Here is a 25545-nt window from a genome sequence, read left to right on the forward strand (position 1 = left end):
GCCAAATTTCAAGTTTCTATGTGAGAAAAATGGATTCCGTACATAAAATTTGGAGGCTAATTCTTTTGCACATAGAATTGAATAATCGAGTTGTACCCAGTAGCTTTTCCTATTTATGACATAATCAATGCTCGTGCCAAATTTCACGTTTCTATGACACTGGAAAGTGAGAAAAATACATTCCGTATGTAAAATTTTGACGCTAACTCTTTTGCGCATAGAATTGAATAATCGAGTTGGGACCCCTTAGTTTTTCCTATTTAGAACATATTCAATGCCCGTGCCAAATTTTACGTTTCTATGTGAGAAAATTGGATTGTGTACATAAAATTTGGGCGCTAATTCTTTTGCGCACAGAATTGAATAATCGAGTTGGGACCCATTAGCTTTTCCTATTTATGACATAATCAATGCTCGTGCCAAATTTCAAGTTTCTATGTCAGAAAATTGGATTCCCTACGTAAAATTTGGAGGCTAATTCTTTTGCACATAGAATTGAATAATCGAGTTGGGACCCATTAGCTTTTCCTATTTATGACATAATCAATGCTCGCACCAAATTTCAAGTTTCCATGTGAGAAAATTGGATTCCGTACGTAAAATTTGAAGACTAATTCTTTTGCACATAGAATTGAATAATCGAGTTAGGACCCATTAGCTTTTCTTATTTATGACATAATCAATGCCCGTGCCAAATTTTAAGTTTCTATGTGAGAAAATTACATTCCGTACGTAACATTTGGACGCTAATTCTTTTGCGCATAGAATTAAATAACGGAGTTGGGACCCATTAGCTTTTCCTATTTATGACAAAATCAATGCCCGTGCCAAATTTTAAGTTTCTATGTGAGAAAATTACATTCCATACGTAAAACTTGGACGCTAATTCTTTTGTGCCTAGAATTAAATAACGGAGTTGGGACCCTTTAGCTTTTCCTATTTATGACATAATCAATGCCCGTGCCAAATTTCAAGTTTCTATGTGAGAAAATTGGATTCCGTACATAAAATTTGGAGGCTAATTCTTTTGCACATAGAATTGAAAAATCGAGTTGGGACCCATTAGCTTTTCCTATTTATGACATAATCAATGCTCGTGCCAAATTTCACGTTTCTATGACACTGGAAAGTGAGAACAATGCATTCCGTACGTTAAATTTTGACGCTAATTCTTTTGCACATAGAATTGAAAAATCGAGTTAGGACCCATTAGCTTTTCCTATTTATGACATAATCAATGCTCGTGCCAAATTTCACGTTTCTATGACACTGGAAAGTGAGAAAAATACATTCCGTACGTAAAATTTTGACGCTAATTCTTTTGCGCATAGAATTGAATAATCGAGTTGGGACCCATTAGTTTTTCCTATTTAGAACATATTCAATGCCCGTGCCAAATTTTAAGTTTCAATGTGAGAAGATTGGATTGTGTACGTAAAATTTGGACGCTAATTGTTTTGCGCATAGAATTAAATAACGGAGTTGGGACCCATTAGCTTTTCCTATTTATGACATAATCAATGCCCGTGCCAAATTTTAAGTTTCTATGTGAGAAAATTACATTCCATTCGTAAAACTTGGACGCTAATTCTTTTGTGCCTAGAATTAAATAACGGAGTTGGGACCCTTTAGCTTTTCCTATTTATGACATAATCAATGCCCGTGCCAAATTTCAAGTTTCTATGTGAGAAAATTGGATTCCGTACATAAAATTTGGAGGCTAATTCTTTTGCACATAGAATTGAAAAATCGAGTTGGGACCCATTAGCTTTTCCTATTTATGACATAATCAATGCTCGTGCCAAATTTCAAGTTTCTATGTGAGAAAATTGGATTCCGTACGTAAAATTTGGACGCTAATTCTTTTGCACATAGAATTGAATAATCGAGTTGGGACCCATTAGCTTTTCCAATTTATGACATAATCAATGCTCGTGCCAAATTTCACGTTTCTATGACACTGGAAAGTGAGAAAAATACATTCCGTACGTAAAATTTGGAGGCTAATTCTTTTGCGCATAGAATTGAATAATCGAGTTGGGACCCATTAGTTTTTCCTATTTAGAACATATTCAATGCCCGTGCCAAATTTTAAGTTTCTATGTGAGAAAATTGGATTGTGTACGTAAAATTTGGACGCTAATTCTTTTGCGCATAGAATTGAATAATCGAGTTGGGACCCATTAGCTTTTCCTATTTATGACATAATCAATGCTCGTGCCAAATTTCAAGTTTCTATGTGAGAAAATTGGATTCCGTACATAAAATTTGGAGGGTAATTCTTTTGCACATAGAATTGAATAATCGAGTTGGACCCATTAGCTTTTCCTATTTATGACATAATCAATGCTCGTGCCAAATTTCACGTTTCTATGACACTGGAAAGTGAGAAAAATACATTCCGTACGTAAAATTTTGACGCTAATTCTTTTGCGCATAGAATTGAATAATCGAGTTGGGACCTATTAGTTTTTCCTATTTAGGACATATTCAATGCCCGTGCCAAATTTTACGTTTCTATGTGAGAAAATTGGATTGTGTACGTAAAATTTGGACGCTAATTCTTTTGCGCATAGAATTGAATAATCGAGTTGGGACCTATTAGCTTTTCCTATTTATGACATAATCAATGCTCGTGCCAAATTTCAAGTTTCTATGTGAGAAAATTGGATTCCGTACATAAAATTTGGAGGCTAATTCTTTTGCACATAGAATTGAATAATCGAGTTGGACCCATTAGCTTTTCCTATTTATGACATAATCAATGCTCGTGCCAAATTTCACGTTTCTATGACACTAGAAAGTGAGAAAAATACATTCCGTACGTAAAATTTTGACGCTAATTCTTTTGCGCATAGAATTGAATAATCGAGTTGGGACCCATTAGTTTTTCCTATTTAGAACATATTCAATGCCCGTGCCAAATTTTACGTTTCTATGTGAGAAAATTGGATTGTGTACGTAAAATTTGGACGCTAATTCTTTTGCGCATAGAATTGAATAATCGAGTTGGGACCCATTAGCTTTTCCTATTTATGACATAAACAATGCTCGTGCCAAATTTCAAGTTTCTATGTGAGAAAATTGGATTCCGTACATAAAATTTGGAGGCTAATTCTTTTGCACATAGAATTGAATAATCGAGTTGGACCCATTAGCTTTTCCTATTTATGACATAATCAATGCTCGTGCCAAATTTCACGTTTCTATGACACTGTAAAGTGAGAAAAATACATTTCGTACGTAAAATTTTGACGCTAATTCTTTTGCGCATAGAATTGAATAATCGAGTTGGGACCCATTAGCTTTTCCTATTTATGACATAATCAATGCTAGTGCCAAATTTCACGTTTCTATGACACTTCAAAGTGAGAAAAATACATTCTGTACGTAAAATTTTGACGCTAATTCTTTTGCGCATAGAATTGAATAATCGAGTTGGGACCCATTAGTTTTTCCTATTTAGAACATATTCAAAGCCCGTGCCAAGTTTTACGTTTCTATGTGAGAAAATTGGATTGTGCACGTAAAATTTGGACGCTAATTCTTTTGCGCATAGAATTGAATAATCGAGTTGGGAACCATTAGCTTTTCCTATTTATGACATAATCAATGCTCGTGCCAAATTTCAAGTTTCTATGTGAGAAAATTGGATTCCGTACGTAAAATTTGGAGGCTAATTCTTTTGCACATAGAATTGAATAATCGAGTTGGGACCCATTAGCTTTTCCTATTTATGACATAATCAATGCTCGTGCCAAATTTCAAGTTTCTATGTGAGAAAATTGGATTCCGTACGTAAAATTTGAAGGCTAATTCTTTTGCACATAGAATTGAATAATCGAGTTGGACCCATTAGCTTTTCTTATTTATGACATAATCAATGCCCGTGCAAAATTTTAAGTTTCTATGTGAGAAAATTACATTCCGTAAGTAACATTTGGACGCTAATTCTTTTGCGCATAGAATTAAATAACGGAGTTGGGACCCATTAGCTTTTCCTATTTATGACAAAATCAATGCCCGTGCCAAATTTTAAGTTTCTATGTGAGAAAATTACATTCCATACGTAAAACTTGGACGCTAATTCTTTTGTGCCTAGAATTAAATAACGGAGTTGGGACCCTTTAGCTTTTCCTATTTATGACATAATCAATGCCCGTGCCAAATTTCAAGTTTCTATGTGAGAAAATTGGATTCCGTATATAAAATTTGGAGGCTAATTCTTTTGCACATAGAATTGAAAAATCGAGTTGGGACCCATTAGCTTTTCCTATTTATGACATAATCAATGCTCGTGCCAAATTTCACATTTCTATGACACTGGAAAGTGAGAACAATGCATTCCGTACGTAAAATTTTGACGCTAATTCTTTTGCACATAGAATTGAATAATCGAGTTAGGACCCATTAGCTTTTCCTATTTATGACATAATCAATGCTCGTGCCAAATTTCACGTTTCTATGACACTGGAAAGTGAGAAAAATACATTCCGTACGTAAAATTTTGACGCTAATTCTTTTGCGCATAGAATTGAATAATCGAGTTGGGACCCATTAGTTTTTCCTATTTAGAACATATTCAATGCCCGTGCCAAATTTTAAGTTTCTATGTGAGAAAATTGGATTGTGTACGTAAAATTTGGACGCTAATTCTTTTGCGCATAGAATTGAATAATCGAGTTGGGACCCATTAGCTTTTCCTATTTATGACATAATCAATGCTCGTGCCAAATTTCAAGTTTCTATGTGAGAAAATTGGATTCCGTACATAAAATTTGGAGGCTAATTCTTTTGCACATAGAATTGAATAATCGAGTTGGACCCATTAGCTTTTCCTATTTATGACATAATCAATGCTCGTGCCAAATTTCATGTTTCTATGACACTGGAAAGTGAGAAAAATACATTCCGTTCGTAAAATTTTGACGCTAACTCTTTTGCGCATAGAATTGAATAATCGAGTTGGGACCCATTAGTTTTTCCTATTTAGAACATATTCAATGCCCGTGCCAAATTTTACGTTTCTATGTGAGAAAATTGGATTGTGTACGTAAAATTTGGACGCTAATTCTTTTGCGCATAGAATTGAATAATCGAGTTGGGACCCATTAGCTTTTCCCATTTATGACATAATCAATGCTCGTGCCAAATTTCAAGTTTCTATGTGAGAAAATTGGATTCCGTACGTAAAAATGGGAGGCTAATTCTTTTGCACATAGAATTGAATAATCGAGTTGGGACCCATTAGCTTTTCCTATTTATGACATAATCAATGCTCGTGCCAAATTTCAAGTTTCTATGTGAGAAAATTGGATTCCGTACGTAAAATTTGAAGGCTAATTCTTTTGGACATAGAATTGAATAATCGAGTTAGGACCCATTAGCTTTTCTTATTTATGACATAATCAATGCCCGTGCGAAATTTTAAGTTTCTATGTGAGAAAATTACATTCCGTAAGTAACATTTGGACGCTAATTCTTTTGCGCATAGAATTAAATAACGGAGTTGGGACCCTTTAGCTTTTCCTATTTATGACAAAATCAATGCCCGTGCCAAATTTTAAGTTTCTATGTGAGAAAATTACATTCCATACGTAAAACTTGGACGCTAATTCTTTTGTGCCTAGAATTAAATAACGGAGTTGGGACCCTTTAGCTTTTCCTATTTATGACATAATCAATGCCCGTGCCAAATTTCAAGTTTCTATGTGAGAAAATTGGATTCCGTATATAAAATTTGGAGGCTAATTCTTTTGCACATAGAATTGAAAAATCGAGTTGGGACCCATTAGCTTTTCCTATTAATGACGTAATCAATGCTCATGCCAAATTTCACGTTTCTATGACACTGGAAAGTGAGAAAAATACATTCCGTACGTAAAATTTTGACGCTAATTCTTTTGCGCATAGAATTGAATAATCGAATTGGGACCCATTAGTTTTTCCTATTTAGAACATATTCAATGCCCGTGCCAAATTTTAAGTTTCTATGTGAGAAAATTGGATTGTGTACGTAAAATTTGGACGCTAATTCTTTTGCGCATAGAATTGAATAATCGAGTTGGGACCCATTAGCTTTTCCTATTTATGACATAATCAATGCTCGTGCCAAATTTCAAGTTTCTATGTGAGAAAATTGGATTCCGTACATAAAATTTGGAGGCTAATTCTTTTGCACATAGAATTGAATAATCGAGTTGGACCCATTAGCTTTTCCTATTTATGACATAATCAATGCTCGTGCCAAATTTCACGTTTCTATGACACTCGAAAGTGAGAAAAATACATTCCGTACGTAAAATTTTGACGCTAATTTTTTTGCGCATAGAATTGAATAATCGAGTTGGGACCTATTAGTTTTTCCTATTTAGGACATATTCAATGCCCGTGCCAAATTTTACGTTTCTATGTGAGAAAATTGGATTCTGTACGTAAAATTTGGACGCTAATTCTTTTGCGCATAGAATTGAATAATCGAGTTGGGACCCATTAGCTTTTCCTATTTATGACATAATCAATACTCGTGCCAAATTTCAAGTTTCTATGTGAGAAAAATGGATTCCGTACATAAAATTTGGAGGCTAATTCTTTTGCACATAGAATTGAATAATCGAGTTGGACCCATTAGCTTTTCCTATTTATGACATAATCAATGCTCGTGCCAAATTTCACGTTTCTATGACACTGGAAAGTGAGAAAAATACATTCCGTATGTAAAATTTTGACGCTAACTCTTTTGCGCATAGAATTGAATAATCGAGTTGGGACCCCTTAGTTTTTCCTATTTAGAACATATTCAATGCCCGTGCCAAATTTTACGTTTCTATGTGAGAAAATTGGATTGTGTACGTAAAATTTGGGCGCTAATTCTTTTGCGCATAGAATTGAATAATCGAGTTGGGACCCATTAGCTTTTCCTATTTATGACATAATCAATGCTCGTGCCAAATTTCAAGTTTCTATGTGAGAAAATTGGATTCCCTACGTAAAATTTGGAGGCTAATACTTTTGCACATAGAATTGAATAATCGAGTTGGGACCCATTAGCTTTTCCTATTTATGACATAATCAATGCTCGCGCCAAATTTCAAGTTTCCATGTGAGAAAATTGGATTCCGTACGTAAAATTTGAAGGCTAATTCTTTTGCACATAGAATTGAATAATCGAGTTAGGACCCATTAGCTTTTCTTATTTATGACATAATCAATGCCCGTGCCAAATTTTAAGTTTCTATGTGAGAAAATTACATTCCGTACGTAACATTTGGACGCTAATTCTTTTGCGCATAGAATTAAATAACGGAGTTGGGACCCATTAGCTTTTCCTATTTATGACAAAATCAATGCCCGTGCCAAATTTTAAGTTTCTATGTGAGAAAATTACATTCCATACGTAAAACTTGGACGCTAATTCTTTTGTGCCTAGAATTAAATAACGGAGTTGGGACCCTTTAGCTTTTCCTATTTATGACATAATCAATGCCCGTGCCAAATTTCAAATTTCTATGTGAGAAAATTGGATTCCGTACATAAAATTTGGAGGCTAATTCTTTTGCACATAGAATTGAAAAATCGAGTTGGGACCCATTAGCTTTTCCTATTTATGACATAATCAATGCTCGTGCCAAATTTCACGTTTCTATGACACTGGAAAGTGAGAACAATGCATTCCGTACGTTAAATTTTGACGCTAATTCTTTTGCACATAGAATTGAAAAATCGAGTTAGGACCCATTAGCTTTTCCTATTTATGACATAATCAATGCTCGTGCCAAATTTCACGTTTCTATGACACTGGAAAGTGAGAAAAATACATTCCGTACGTAAAATTTTGACGCTAATTCTTTTGCGCATAGAATTGAATAATCGAGTTGGGACCCATTAGTTTTTCCTATTTAGAACATATTCAATGCCCGTGCCAAATTTTAAGTTTCAATGTGAGAAAATTGGATTGTGTACGTAAAATTTGGACGCTAATTGTTTTGCGCATAGAATTAAATAACGGAGTTGGGACCCATTAGCTTTTCCTATTTATGACATAATCAATGCCCGTGCCAAATTTTAAGTTTCTATGTGAGAAAATTACATTCCATACGTAAAACTTGGACGCTAATTCTTTTGTGCCTAGAATTAAATAACGGAGTTGGGACCCTTTAGCTTTTCCTATTTATGACATAATCAATGCCCGTGCCAAATTTCAAGTTTCTATGTGAGAAAATTGGATTCCGTACAAAAAATTTGGAGGCTAATTCTTTTGCACATAGAATTGAAAAATCGAGTTGGGACCCATTAGCTTTTCCTATTTATGACATAATCAATGCTCGTGCCAAATTTCAAGTTTCTATGTGAGAAAATTGGATTCCGTACGTAAAATTTGGACGCTAATTCTTTTGCACATAGAATTGAATAATCGTGTTGGGACCCATTAGCTTTTCCAATTTATGACATAATCAATGCTCGTGCCAAATTTCACGTTTCTATGACACTGGAAAGTGAGAAAAATACATTCCGTACGTAAAATTTGGAGGCTAATTCTTTTGCGCATAGAATTGAATAATCGAGTTGGGACCCATTAGTTTTTCCTATTTAGAACATATTCAATGCCCGTGCCAAATTTTAAGTTTCTATGTGAGAAAATTGGATTGTGTACGTAAAATTTGGACGCTAATTCTTTTGCGCATAGAATTGAATAATCGAGTTGGGACCCATTAGCTTTTCCTATTTATGACATAATCAATGCTCGTGCCAAATTTCAAGTTTCTATGTGAGAAAATTGGATTCCGTACATAAAATTTGGAGGCTAATTCTTTTGCACATAGAATTGAATAATCGAGTTGGACCCATTAGCTTTTCCTATTTATGACATAATCAATGCTCGTGCCAAATTTCACGTTTCTATGACACTCGAAAGTGAGAAAAATACATTCCGTACGTAAATTTTAACGCTAATTCTTTTGCGCATAGAATTGAATAATCGAGTTGGGACCTATTAGTTTTTCCTATTTAGGACATATTCAATGCCCGTGCCAAATTTTACGTTTCTATGTGAGAAAATTGGATTCTGTACGTAAAATTTGGACGCTAATTCTGTTGCGCATAGAATTGAATAATCGAGTTGGGACCCATTAGCTTTTCCTATTTATGACATAATCAATGCTCGTGCCAAATTTCAAGTTTCTATGTGAGAAAATTGGATTCCGTACATAAAATTTGGAGGCTAATTCTTTTGCACATAGAATTGAATAATCGAGTTGGACCCATTAGCTTTTCCTATTTATGACATAATCAATGCTCGTGCCAAATTTCACGTTTCTATGACACTGGAAAGTGAGAAAAATACATTCCGTACGTAAAATTTTGACGCTAACTCTTTTGCGCATAGAATTGAATAATCGAGTTGGGACCCATTAGTTTTTACTATTTAGAACATATTCAATGCCCGTGCCAAATTTTACGTTTCTATGTGAGAAAATTGGATTGTGCACGTAAAATTTGGACGCTAATTCTTTTGCGCATAGAATTGAATAATCGAGTTGGGACCCATTAGCTTTTCCTATTTATGACATAATCAATGCTCGTGCCAAATTTCAAGTTTCTATGTGAGAAAATTGGATTCCCTACGTAAAATTTGGAGGCTAATTCTTTTGCACATAGAATTGAATAATCGAGTTGGGACCCATTAGCTTTTCCTATTTATGACATAATCAATGCTCGTGCCAAATTTCAAGTTTCCATGTGAGAAAATTGGATTCCGTACGTAAAATTTGAAGGCTAATTCTTTTGCACATAGAATTGAATAATCGAGTTAGGACCCATTAGCTTTTCTTATTTATGACATAATCAATGTCCGTGCCAAATTTTAAGTTTCTATGTGAGAAAATTACATTCCGTACGTAACATTTGGACGCTAATTCTTTTGCGCATAGAATTAAATAACGGAGTTGGGACCCATTAGCTTTTCCTATTTATGACAAAATCAATGCCCGTGCCAAATTTTAAGTTTCTATGTGAGAAAATTACATTCCATACGTAAAACTTGGACGCTAATTCTTTTGTGCCTAGAATTAAATAACGGAGTTGGGACCCTTTAGCTTTTCCTATTTATGACATAATCAATGCCCGTGCCAAATTTCAAGTTTCTATGTGAGAAAATTGGATTCCGTACATAAAATTTGGAGGCTAATTCTTTTGCACATAGAATTGAAAAATCGAGTTGGGACCCATTAGCTTTTCCTATTTATGACATAATCAATGCTCGTGCCAAATTTCACGTTTCTATGACACTGGAAAGTGAGAACAATGCATTCCGTACGTTAAATTTTGACGCTAATTCTTTTGCACATAGAATTGAATAATCGAGTTAGGACCCATTAGCTTTTCCTATTTATGACATAATCAATGCTCGTGCCAAATTTCACGTTTCTATGACACTGGAAAGTGAGAAAAATACATTCCGTACGTAAAATTTTGACGCTAATTCTTTTGCGCATAGAATTGAATAATCGAGTTGGGACCCATTAGTTTTTCCTATTTAGAACATATTCAATGCCCGTGCCAAATTTTAAGTTTCTATGTGAGAAAATTGGATTGTGTACGTAAAATTTGGACGCTAATTCTTTTGCGCATAGAATTGAATAATCGAGTTGGGACCCATTAGCTTTTCCTATTTATGACATAATCAATGCTCGTGCCAAATTTCAAGTTTCTATGTGAGAAAATTGGATTCCGTACGTAAAATTTGGAGGCTAATTCTTTTGCACATAGAATTGAATAATCGAGTTGGGACCCATTAGCTTTTCCTATTTATGACATAATCAATGCCCGTGCCAAATTTCAAGTTTCTATGTGAGAAAATTGGATTCCGTACATAAAATTTGGAGGCTAATTCTTTTGCACATAGAATTGAAAAATCGAGTTGGGACCCATTAGCTTTTCCTATTTATGACATAATCAATGCTCGTGCCAAATTTCACGTTTCTATGACACTGGAAAGTGAGAACAATGCATTCCGTACGTAAAATTTTGACGCTAATTCTTTTGCACATAGAATTGAATAATCGAGTTAGGACCCATTAGCTTTTCCTATTTATGACATAATCAATGCTCGTGCCAAATTTCACGTTTCTATGACACTGGAAAGTGAGAAAAATACATTCCGTACGTAAAATTTTGACGCTAACTCTTTTGCGCATAGAATTGAATAATCGAGTTGGGACCCATTAGTTTTTACTATTTAGAACATATTCAATGCCCGTGCCAAATTTTACGTTTCTATGTGAGAAAATTGGATTGTGCACGTAAAATTTGGACGCTAATTCTTTTGCGCATAGAATTGAATAATCGAGTTGGGACCCATTAGCTTTTCCTATTTATGACATAATCAATGCTCGTGCCAAATTTCAAGTTTCTATGTGAGAAAATTGGATTCCGTACGTAAAATTTGGAGGCTAATTCTTTTGCACATAGAATTGAATAATCGAGTTGGGACCCATTAGCTTTTCCTATTTTTGACATAATCAATGCTCGTGCCAAATTTCACGTTTCTATGACACTGGAAAGTGAGAAAAATACATTTCGTACGTAAAATTTTGACGCTAATTCTTTTGCGCATAGAATTGAATAATCGAGTTGGGACCCATTAGTTTTTCCTATTTAGAACATATTCAATGCCCGTGCCAAATTTTAAGTTTCTATGTGAGAAAATTGGATTGTGTACGTAAAATTTGGACGCTAATTCTTTTGCGCATAGAACTGAATAATCGAGTTGGGACCCATTAGCTTTTCCTATTTATGACATAATCAATGCTCGTGCCAAATTTCAAGTTTCTATGTGAGAAAATTGGATTCCGTACATAAAATTTGGAGGCTAATTCTTTTGCACATAGAATTGAATAATCGAGTTGGACCCATTAGCTTTTCCTATTTATGACATAATCAATGCTAGTGCCAAATTTCACGTTTCTATGACACTGGAAAGTGAGAAAAATACATTCTGTACGTAAAATTTTGACGCTAATTCTTTTGCGCATAGAATTGAATAATCGAGTTGGGACCCATTAGTTTTTCCTATTTAGAACATATTCAATGCCCGTGCCAAATTTTACGTTTCTATGTGAGAAAATTGGATTGTGTACGTAAAATTTGGGCGCTAATTCTTTTGCGCATAGAATTGAATAATCGAGTTGGGACCCATTAGCTTTTCCTATTTATGACATAATCAATGCTCGTGCCAAATTTCAAGTTTCTATGTGAGAAAATTGGATTCCCTACGTAAAATTTGGAGGCTAATTCTTTTGCACATAGAATTGAATAATCGAGTTGGGACCCATTAGCTTTTCCTATTTATGACATAATCAATGCTCGCGCCAAATTTCAAGTTTCCATGTGAGAAAATTGGATTCCGTACGTAAAATTTGAAGGCTAATTCTTTTGCACATAGAATTGAATAATCGAGTTAGGACCCATTAGCTTTTCTTATTTATGACATAATCAATGCCCGTGCCAAATTTTAAGTTTCTATGTGAGAAAATTACATTCCGTACGTAACATTTGGACGCTAATTCTTTTGCGCATAGAATTAAATAACGGAGTTGGGACCCATTAGCTTTTCCTATTTATGACAAAATCAATGCCCGTGCCAAATTTTAAGTTTCTATGTGAGAAAATTACATTCCATACGTAAAACTTGGACGCTAATTCTTTTGTGCCTAGAATTAAATAACGGAGTTGGGACCCTTTAGCTTTTCCTATTTATGACATAATCAATGCCCGTGCCAAATTTCAAGTTTCTATGTGAGAAAATTGGATTCCGTACATAAAATTTGGAGGCTAATTCTTTTGCACATAGAATTGAAAAATCGAGTTGGGACCCATTAGCTTTTCCTATTTATGACATAATCAATGCTCGTGCCAAATTTCACGTTTCTATGACACTGGAAAGTGAGAACAATGCATTCCGTACGTTAAATTTTGACGCTAATTCTTTTGCACATAGAATTGAAAAATCGAGTTAGGACCCATTAGCTTTTCCTATTTATGACATAATCAATGCTCGTGCCAAATTTCACGTTTCTATGACACTGGAAAGTGAGAAAAATACATTCCGTACGTAAAATTTTGACGCTAATTCTTTTGCGCATAGAATTGAATAATCGAGTTGGGACCCATTAGTTTTTCCTATTTAGAACATATTCAATGCCCGTGCCAAATTTTAAGTTTCAATGTGAGAAAATTGGATTGTGTACGTAAAATTTGGACGCTAATTGTTTTGCGCATAGAATTAAATAACGGAGTTGGGACCCATTAGCTTTTCCTATTTATGACATAATCAATGCCCGTGCCAAATTTTAAGTTTCTATGTGAGAAAATTACATTCCATACGTAAAACTTGGACGCTAATTCTTTTGTGCCTAGAATTAAATAACGGAGTTGGGAACCTTTAGCTTTTCCTATTTATGACATAATCAATGCCCGTGCCAAATTTCAAGTTTCTATGTGAGAAAATTGGATTCCGTACAAAAAATTTGGAGGCTAATTCTTTTGCACATAGAATTGAAAAATCGAGTTGGGACCCATTAGCTTTTCCTATTTATGACATAATCAATGCTCGTGCCAAATTTCACGTTTCTATGTGAGAAAATTGGATTCCCTACGTAAAATTTGGACGCTAATTCTTTTGCACATAGAATTGAATAATCGAGTTGGACCCATTAGCTTTTCCTATTTATGACATAATCAATGCTAGTGCCAAATTTCACGTTTCTATGACACTGGAAAGTGAGAAAAATACATTCTGTACGTAAAATTTTGAAGCTAATTCTTTTGCACATAGAATTGAATAATCGAGTTGGGACCCATTAGTTTTTCCTATTTAGAACATATTCAAAGCCCGTGCCAAGTTTTACGTTTCTATGTGAGAAAATTGGATTGTGCACGTAAAATTTGGACGCTAATTCTTTTGCGCATAGAATTGAATAATCGAGTTGGGAACCATTAGCTTTTCCTATTTATGACATAATCAATGCTCGTGCCAAATTTCAAGTTTCTATGTGAGAAAATTGGATTCCGTACGTAAAATTTGGAGGCTAATTCTTTTGCACATAGAATTGAATAATCGAGTTGGGACCCATTAGCTTTTCCTATTTATGACATAATCAATGCTCGTGCCAAATTTCAAGTTTCTATGTGAGAAAATTGGATTCCGTACGTAAAATTTGAAGGCTAATTCTTTTGCACATAGAATTGAATAATCGAGTTAGGACCCATTAGCTTTTCTTATTTATGACATAATCAATGCCCGTGCAAAATTTTAAGTTTCTATGTGAGAAAATTACATTCCGTAAGTAACATTTGGACGCTAATTCTTTTGCGCATAGAATTAAATAACGGAGTTGGGACCCATTAGCTTTTCCTATTTATGACAAAATCAATGCCCGTGCCAAATTTTAAGTTTCTATGTGAGAAAATTACATTCCATACGTAAAACTTGGACGCTAATTCTTTTGTGCCTAGAATTAAATAACGGAGTTGGGACCCTTTAGCTTTTCCTATTTATGACATAATCAATGCCCGTGCCAAATTTCAAGTTTCTATGTGAGAAAATTGGATTCCGTATATAAAATTTGGAGGCTAATTCTTTTGCACATAGAATTGAATAATCGAGTTGGGACCCATTAGCTTTTCCTATTTATGACATAATCAATACTCGCGCCAAATTTCAAGTTTCCATGTGAGAAAATTGGATTCCGTACGTAAAATTTGAAGGCTAATTCTTTTGCACATAGAATTGAATAATCGAGTTAGGACCCATTAGCTTTTCTTATTTATGACATAATCAATGCCCGTGCCAAATTTTAAGTTTCTATGTGAGAAAATTACATTCCGTACGTAACATTTGGGCGCTAATTCTTTTGCGCATAGAATTAAATAACGGAGTTGGGACCCATTAGCTTTTCCTATTTATGACAAAATCAATGCCCGTGCCAAATTTTAAGTTTCTATGTGAGAAAATTACATTCCATACGTAAAACTTGGACGCTAATTCTTTTGTGCCTAGAATTAAATAACGGAGTTGGGACCCTTTAGCTTTTCCTATTTATGACATAATCAATGCCCGTGCCAAATTTCAAGTTTCTATGTGAGAAAATTGGATTCCGTACATAAAATTTGGAGGCTAATTCTTTTGCACATAGAATTGAAAAATCGAGTTGGGACCCATTAGCTTTTCCTATTTATGACATAATCAATGCTCGTGCCAAATTTCACATTTCTATGACACTGGAAAGTGAGAACAATGCATTCCGTACGTTAAATTTTGACGCTAATTCTTTTGCACATAGAATTGAATAATCGAGTTAGGACCCATTAGCTTTTCCTATTTATGACATAATCAATGCTCGTGCCAAATTTCACGTTTCTATGACACTGGAAAGTGAGAAAAATACATTCCGTACGTAAAATTTTGACGCTAATTCTTTTGCGCATAGAATTGAATAATCGAGTTGGGACCCATTAGTTTTTCCTATTTAGAACATATTCAATGCCCGTGCCAAATTTTAAGTTTCTATGTGAGAAAATTGGATTGTGTACGTAAAATTTGGACGCTAATTCTTTTGCGCATAGAATTGAATAATCGAGTTGGGACCCATTAGCTTTTCCTATTTATGACATAATCAATGCTCGTGCCAAATTTCAAGTTTCTATGTGAGAAAATTGGATTCCGTACATAAAATTTGGAGGCTAATTCTTTTGCACATAGAATTGAATAATCGAGTTGGACCCATTAGCTTTTCCTATTTATGACATAATCAATGCTCGTGCCAAATTTCATGTTTCTATGACACTGGAAAGTGAGAAAAATACATTCCGTTCGTAAAATTTTGACGCTAACTCTTTTGCGCATAGAATTGAATAATCGAGTTGGGACCCATTAGTTTTTCCTATTTAGAACATATTCAATGCCCGTGCCAAATTTTACGTTTCTATGTGAGAAAATTGGATTGTGTACGTAAAATTTGGGCGCTAATTCTTTTGCGCATAGAATTGAATAATCGAGTTGGGACCCATTAGCTTTTCCTATTTATGACATAATCTTATGCTCGTGCCAAATTTCAAGTTTCTATGTGAGAAAATTGGATTCCCTACGTAAAATTTGGAGGCTAATTCTTTTGCACATAGAATTGAATAATCGAGTTGGGACCCATTAGCTTTTCCTATTTATGACATAATCAATGCTCGCGCCAAATTTCAAGTTTCCATGTGAGAAAATTGGATTCCGTACGTAAAATTTGAAGGCTAATTCTTTTGCACATAGAATTGAATAATCGAGTTAGGACCCATTAGCTTTTCTTATTTATGACATAATCAATGCCCGTGCCAAATTTTAAGTTTCTATGTGAGAAAATTACATTCCGTACGTAACATTTGGACGCTAATTCTTTTGCGCATAGAATTAAATAACGGAGTTGGGATCCATTAGCTTTTCCTATTTATGACAAAATCAATGCCCGTGCCAAATTTTAAGTTTCTATGTGAGAAAATTACATTCCATACGTAAAACTTGGACGCTAATTCTTTTGTGCCTAGAATTAAATAACGGAGTTGGGACCCTTTAGCTTTTCCTATTTATGACATAATCAATGCCCGTGCCAAATTTCAAGTTTCTATGTGAGAAAATTGGATTCCGTACATAAAATTTGGAGGCTAATTCTTTTGCACATAGAATTGAAAAATCGAGTTGGGACCCATTAGCTTTTCCTATTTATGACATAATCAATGCTCGTGCCAAATTTCACGTTTCTATGACACTGGAAAGTGAGAACAATGCATTCCGTACGTTAAATTTTGACGCTAATTCTTTTGCACATAGAATTGAAAAATCGAGTTAGGACCCATTAGCTTTTCCTATTTATGACATAATCAATGCTCGTGCCAAATTTCACGTTTCTATGACACTGGAAAGTGAGAAAAATACATTCCGTACGTAAAATTTTGACGCTAATTCTTTTGCGCATAGAATTGAATAATCGAGTTGGGACCCATTAGTTTTTCCTATTTAGAACATATTCAATGCCCGTGCCAAATTTTAAGTTTCAATGTGAGAAAATTGGATTGTGTACGTAAAATTTGGACGCTAATTGTTTTGCGCATAGAATTAAATAACGGAGTTGGGACCCATTAGCTTTTCCTATTTATGACATAATCAATGCCCGTGCCAAATTTTAAGTTTCTATGTGAGAAAATTACATTCCATACGTAAAACTTGGATGCTAATTCTTTTGTGCCTAGAATTAAATAACGGAGTTGGGACCCTTTAGCTTTTCCTATTTATGACATAATCAATGCCCGTGCCAAATTTCAAGTTTCTATGTGAGAAAATTGGATTCCGTACAAAAAATTTGGAGGCTAATTCTTTTGCACATAGAATTGAAAAATCGAGTTGGGACCCATTAGCTTTTCCTATTTATGACATAATCAATGCTCGTGCCAAATTTCAAGTTTCTATGTGAGAAAATTGGATTCCGTACGTAAAATTTGGACGCTAATTCTTTTGCACATAGAATTGAATAATCGAGTTGGACCCATTAGCTTTTCCTATTTATGACATAATCAATGCTAGTGCCAAATTTCACGTTTCTATGACACTGGAAAGTGAGAAAAATACATTCTGTACGTAAAATTTTGAAGCTAATTCTTTTGCGCATAGAATTGAATAATCGAGTTGGGACCCATTAGTTTTTCCTATTTAGAACATATTCAAAGCCCGTGCCAAGTTTTACGTTTCTATGTGAGAAAATTGGATTGTGCATGTAAAATTTGGACGCTAATTCTTTTGCGCATAGAATTGAATAATCGAGTTGGGAACCATTAGCTTTTCCTATTTATGACATAATCAATGCTCGTGCCAAATTTCAAGTTTCTATGTGAGAAAATTGGATTCCGTACGTAAAATTTGGAGGCTAATTCTTTTGCACATAGAATTGAATAATCGAGTTGGGACCCATTAGCTTTTCCTATTTATGACATAATCAATGCTCGTGCCAAATTTCAAGTTTCTATGTGAGAAAATTGGATTCCGTACGTAAAATTTGAAGGCTAATTCTTTTGCACATAGAATTGAATAATCGAGTTAGGACCCATTAGCTTTTCTTATTTATGACATAATCAATGCCCGTGCAAAATTTTAAGTTTCTATGTGAGAAAATTACATTCCGTAAGTAACATTTGGACGCTAATTCTTTTGCGCATAGAATTAAATAACGGAGTTGGGACCCATTAGCTTTTCCTATTTATGACAAAATCAATGCCCGTGCCAAATTTTAAGTTTCTATGTGAGAAAATTACATTCCATACGTAAAACTTGGACGCTAATTCTTTTGTGCCTAGAATTAAATAATGGAGTTGGGACCCTTTAGCTTTTCCTATTTATGACATAATCAATGCCCGTGCCAAATTTCAAGTTTCTATGTGAGAAAATTGGATTCCGTATATAAAATTTGGAGGCTAATTCTTTTGCACATAGAATTGAATAATCGAGTTGGGACCCATTAGCTTTTCCTATTTATGACATAATCAATGCTCGCGCCAAATTTCAAGTTTCCATGTGAGAAAATTGGATTCCGTACGTAAAATTTGAAGGCTAATTCTTTTGCACATAGAATTGAATAATCGAGTTAGGACCCATTAGCTTTTCTTATTTATGACATAATCAATGCCCGTACCAAATTTTAAGTTTCTATGTGAGAAAATTACATTCCGTACGTAACATTTGGGCGCTAATTCTTTTGCGCATAGAATTAAATAACGGAGTTGGGACCCATTAGCTTTTCCTATTTATGACAAAATCAATGCCCGTGCCAAATTTTAAGTTTCTATGTGAGAAAATTACATTCCATACGTAAAACTTGGACGCTAATTCTTTTGTGCCTAGAATTAAATAACGGAGTTGGGACCCTTTAGCTTTTCCTATTTATGACATAATCAATGCCCGTGCCAAATTTCAAGTTTCTATGTGAGAAAATTGGATTCCGTACATAAAATTTGGAGGCTAATTCTTTTGCACATAGAATTGAAAAATCGAGTTGAGACCCATTAGCTTTTCCTATTTATGACATAATCAATGCTCGTGCCAAATTTCACATTTCTATGACACTGGAAAGTGAGAACAATGCATTCCGTACGTTAAATTTTGACGCTAATTCTTTTGCACATAGAATTGAATAATCGAGTTAGGACCCATTAGCTTTTCCTATTTATGACATAATCAATGCTCGTGCCAAATTTCACGTTTCTATGACACTGGAAAGTGAGAAAAATACATTCCGTACGTAAAATTTTGACGCTAATTCTTTTGCGCATAGAATTGAATAATCGAGTTGGGACCCATTAGTTTTTCCTATTTAGAACATATTCAATGCCCGTGCCAAATTTTAAGTTTCTATGTGAGAAAATTGGATTGTGTACGTAAAATTTGGACGCTAATTCTTTTGCGCATAGAATTGAATAATCGAGTTGGGACCCATTAGCTTTTCCTATTTATGACATAATCAATGCTCGTGCCAAATTTCAAGTTTCTATGTGAGAAAATTGGATTCCGTACATAAAATTTGGAGGCTAATTCTTTTGCACATAGAATTGAATAATCGAGTTGGACCCATTAGCTTTTCCTATTTATGACATAATCAATGCTCGTGCCAAATTTCATGTTTCTATGACACTGGAAAGTGAGAAAAATACATTCCGTTCGTAAAATTTTGACGCTAACTCTTTTGCGCATAGAATTGAATAATCGAGTTGGGACCCATTAGTTTTTCCTATTTAGAACATATTCAATGCCCGTGCCAAATTTTACGTTTCTATGTGAGAAAATTGGATTGTGTACGTAAAATTTGGACGCTAATTCTTTTGCGCATAGAATTGAATAATCGAGTTGGGACCCATTAGCTTTTCCTATTTATGACATAATCAATGCTCGTGCCAAATTTCAAGTTTCTATGTGAGAAAATTGGATTCCGTACGTAAAAATGGGAGGCTAATTCTTTTGCACATAGAATTGAATAATCGAGTTGGGACCCGTTAGCTTTTCCTATTTATGACATAATCAATGCTCGTGCCAAATTTCAAGTTTCTATGTGAGAAAATTGGATTCCGTACGTAAAATTTGAAGGCTAATTCTTTTGGACATAGAATTGAATAATCGAGTTAGGACCCATTAGCTTTTCTTATTTATGACATAATCAATGCCCGTGCGAAATTTTAAGTTTCTATGTGAGAAAATTACATTCCGTAAGTAACATTTGGACGCTAATTCTTTTGCGCATAGAATTAAATAACGGAGTTGGGACCCTTTAGCTTTTCCTATTTATGACAAAATCAATGCCCGTGCCAAATTTTAAGTTTCTATGTGAGAAAATTACATTCCATACGTAAAACTTGGACGCTAATTCTTTTGTGCCTAGAATTAAATAACGGAGTTGGGACCCTTTAGCTTTTCCTATTTATGACATAATCAATGCCCGTGCCAAATTTCAAGTTTCTATGTGAGAAAATTGGATTCCATATATAAAATTTGGAGGCTAATTCTTTTGCACATAGAATTGAAAAATCGAGTTGGGACCCATTAGCTTTTCCTATTAATGACGTAATCAATGCTCATGCCAAATTTCACGTTTCTATGACACTGGAAAGTGAGAACAATGCATTCCGTACGTAAAATTTTGACGCTAATTCTTTTGCGCATAGAATTGAATAATCGAGTTGGGACCCATTAGTTTTTCCTATTTAGAACATATTCAATGCCCGTGCCAAATTTTAAGTTTCTATGTGAGAAAATTGGATTGTGTACGTAAAATTTGGACACTAATTCTTTTGCGCATAGAATTGAATAATCGAGTTGGGACCCATTAGCTTTTCCTATTTATGACATAATCAATGCTCGTGCCAAATTTCAAGTTTCTATGTGAGAAAATTGGATTCCGTACATAAAATTTGGAGGCTAATTCTTTTGCACATAGAATTGAATAATCGAGTTGGACCCATTAGCTTTTCCTATTTATGACATAATCAATGCTCGTGCCAAATTTCACGTTTCTATGACACTCGAAAGTGAGAAAAATACATTCCGTACGTAAAATTTTGACGCTAATTTTTTTGCGCATAGAATTGAATAATCGAGTTGGGACCTATTAGTTTTTCCTATTTAGGACATATTCAATGCCCGTGCCAAATTTTACGTTTCTATGTGAGAAAATTGGATTCTGTACGTAAAATTTGGACGCTAATTCTTTTGCGCATAGAATTGAATAATCGAGTTGGGACCCATTAGCTTTTCCTATTTATGACATAATCAATACTCGTGCCAAATTTCAAGTTTCTATGTGAGAAAAATGGATTCCGTACATAAAATTTGGAGGCTAATTCTTTTGCACATAGAATTGAATAATCGAGTTGGACCCATTAGCTTTTCCTATTTATGACATAATCAATGCTCGTGCCAAATTTCACGTTTCTATGACACTGGAAAGTGAGAAAAATACATTCCGTATGTAAAATTTTGACGCTAACTCTTTTGCGCATAGAATTGAATAATCGAGTTGGGACCCCTTAGTTTTTCCTATTTAGAACATATTCAATGCCCGTGCCAAATTTTACGTTTCTATGTGAGAAAATTGGATTGTGTACGTAAAATTTGGGCGCTAATTCTTTTGCGCATAGAATTGAATAATCGAGTTGGGACCCATTAGCTTTTCCTATTTATGACATAATCAATGCTCGTGCCAAATTTCAAGTTTCTATGTGAGAAAATTGGATTCCCTACGTAAAATTTGGAGGCTAATTCTTTTGCACATAGAATTGAATAATCGAGTTGGGACCCATTAGCTTTTCCTATTTATGACATAATCAATGCTCGCGCCAAATTTCAAGTTTCCATGTGAGAAAATTGGATTCCGTACGTAAAATTTGAAGGCTAATTCTTTTGCACATAGAATTGAATAATCGAGTTAGGACCCATTAGCTTTTCTTATTTATGACATAATCAATGCCCGTGCCAAATTTTAAGTTTCTATGTGAGAAAATTACATTCCGTACGTAACATTTGGACGCTAATTCTTTTGCGCATAGAATTAAATAACGGAGTTGGGACCCATTAGCTTTTCCTATTTATGACATAATCAATGCCCGTGCCAAATTTCAAGTTTCTATGTGAGAAAATTGGATTCCGTACATAAAATTTGGAGGCTAATTCTTTTGCACATAGAATTGAAAAATCGAGTTGGGACCCATTAGCTTTTCCTATTTATGACATAATCAATGCCCGTGCCAAATTTCAAGTTTCTATGTGAGAAAATTGGATTCCGTATATAAAATTTGGAGGCTAATTCTTTTGCACATAGAATTGAATAATCGAGTTGGGACCCATTAGCTTTTCCTATTTATGACATAATCAATGCTCGCGCCAAATTTCAAGTTTCCATGTGAGAAAATTGGATTCCGTACGTAAAATTTGAAGGCTAATTCTTTTGCACATAGAATTGAATAATCGAGTTAGGACCCATTAGCTTTTCTTATTTATGACATAATCAATGCCCGTGCCAAATTTTAAGTTTCTATGTGAGAAAATTACATTCCGTACGTAACATTTGGGCGCTAATTCTTTTGCGCATAGAATTAAATAACGGAGTTGGGACCCATTAGCTTTTCCTATTTATGACAAAATCAATGCCCGTGCCAAATTTTAAGTTTCTATGTGAGAAAATTACATTCCATACGTAAAACTTGGACGCTAATTCTTTTGTGCCTAGAATTAAATAACGGAGTTGGGACCCTTTAGCTTTTCCTATTTATGACATAATCAATGCCCGTGCCAAATTTCAAGTTTCTATGTGAGAAAATTGGATTCCGTACATAAAATTTGGAGGCTAATTCTTTTGCACATAGAATTGAAAAATCGAGTTGGGACCCATTAGCTTTTCCTATTTATGACATAATCAATGCTCGTGCCAAATTTCACATTTCTATGACACTGGAAAGTGAGAACAATGCATTCCGTACGTTAAATTTTGACGCTAATTCTTTTGCACATAGAATTGAATAATCGAGTTAGGACCCATTAGCTTTTCCTATTTATGACATAATCAATGCTCGTGCCAAATTTCACGTTTCTATGACACTGGAAAGTGAGAAAAATACATTCCGTACGTAAAATTTTGACGCTAATTCTTTTGCGCATAGAATTGAATAATCGAGTTGGGACCCATTAGTTTTTCCTATTTAGAACATATTCAATGCCCGTGCCAAATTTTAAGTTTCTATGTGAGAAAATTGGATTGTGTACGTAAAATTTGGACGCTAATTCTTTTGCGCATAGAATTGAATAATCGAGTTGGGACCCATTAGCTTTTCCTATTTATGACATAATCAATGCTCGTGCCAAATTTCAAGTTTCTATGTGAGAAAATTGGATTCCGTACATAAAATTTGGAGGCTAATTCTTTTGCACATAGAATTGAATAATCGAGTTGGACCCATTAGCTTTTCCTATTTATGACATAATCAATGCTCGTGCCAAATTTCATGTTTCTATGACACTGGAAAGTGAGAAAAATACATTCCGTTCGTAAAATTTTGACGCTAACTCTTTTGCGCATAGAATTGAATAATCGAGTTGGGACCCATTAGTTTTTCCTATTTAGAACATATTCAATGCCCGTGCCAAATTTTACGTTTCTATGTGAGAAAATTGGATTGTGTACGTAAAATTTGGACGCTAATTCTTTTGCGCATAGAATTGAATAATCGAGTTGGGACCCATTAGCTTTTCCTATTTATGACATAATCAATGCTCGTGCCAAATTTCAAGTTTCTATGTGAGAAAATTGGATTCCGTACGTAAAAATGGGAGGCTAATTCTTTTGCACATAGAATTGAATAATCGAGTTGGGACCCGTTAGCTTTTCCTATTTATGACATAATCAATGCTCGTGCCAAATTTCAAGTTTCTATGTGAGAAAATTGGATTCCGTACGTAAAATTTGAAGGCTAATTCTTTTGGACATAGAATTGAATAATCGAGTTAGGACCCATTAGCTTTTCTTATTTATGACATAATCAATGCCCGTGCGAAATTTTAAGTTTCTATGTGAGAAAATTACATTCCGTAAGTAACATTTGGACGCTAATTCTTTTGCGCATAGAATTAAATAACGGAGTTGGGACCCATTAGCTTTTCCTATTTATGACAAAATCAATGCCCGTGCCAAATTTTAAGTTTCTATGTGAGAAAATTACATTCCATACGTAAAACTTGGACGCTAATTCTTTTGTGCCTAGAATTAAATAACGGAGTTGGGACCCTTTAGCTTTTCCTATTTATGACATAATCAATGCCCGTGCCAAATTTCAAGTTTCTATGTGAGAAAATTGGATTCCGTATATAAAATTTGGAGGCTAATTCTTTTGCACATAGAATTGAAAAATCGAGTTGGGACCCATTAGCTTTTCCTATTAATGACGTAATCAATGCTCATGCCAAATTTCACGTTTCTATGACACTGGAAAGTGAGAACAATGCATTCCGTACGTAAAATTTTGACGCTAATTCTTTTGCGCATAGAATTGAATAATCGAGTTGGGACCCATTAGTTTTTCCTATTTAGAACATATTCAATGCCCGTGCCAAATTTTAAGTTTCTATGTGAGAAAATTGGATTGTGTACGTAAAATTTGGACGCTAATTCTTTTGCGCATAGAATTGAATAATCGAGTTGGGACCCATTAGCTTTTCCTATTTATGCCATAATCAATGCTCGTGCCAAATTTGAAGTTTCTATGTGAGAAAATTGGATTCCGTATGTAAAATTTGGAGGCTAATTCTTTTGCACATAGAATTGAATAATCGAGTTGGGACCCATTAGCTTTTCCTATTTTTGACATAATCAATGCTCGTGCCAAATTTCACGTTTCTATGACACTGGAAAGTGAGAAAAATACATTCCGTACGTAAAATTTTGACGCTAATTCTTTTGCGCATAGAATTGAATAATCGAATTGGGACCCATTAGTTTTTCCTATTTAGAACATATTCAATGCCCGTGCCAAATTTTAAGTTTCTATGTGAGAAAATTGGATTGTGTACGTAAAATTTGGACGCTAATTCTTTTGCGCATAGAATTGAATAATCGAGTTGGGACCCATTAGCTTTTCCTATTTATGACATAATCAATGCTCGTGCCAAATTTCAAGTTTCTATGTGAGAAAATTGGATTCCGTACATAAAATTTGGAGGCTAATTCTTTTGCACATAGAATTGAATAATCGAGTTGGACCCATTAGCTTTTCCTATTTATGACATAATCAATGCTCGTGCCAAATTTCACGTTTCTATGACACTCGAAAGTGAGAAAAATACATTCCGTACGTAAAATTTTGACGCTAATTTTTTTGCGCATAGAATTGAATAATCGAGTTGGGACCTATTAGTTTTTCCTATTTAGGACATATTCAATGCCCGTGCCAAATTTTACGTTTCTATGTGAGAAAATTGGA

Source organism: Eleutherodactylus coqui, chromosome 8, assembly GCF_035609145.1.
Source record: "Eleutherodactylus coqui strain aEleCoq1 chromosome 8, aEleCoq1.hap1, whole genome shotgun sequence".
Classification (NCBI taxonomy): domain Eukaryota; kingdom Metazoa; phylum Chordata; class Amphibia; order Anura; family Eleutherodactylidae; genus Eleutherodactylus; species Eleutherodactylus coqui.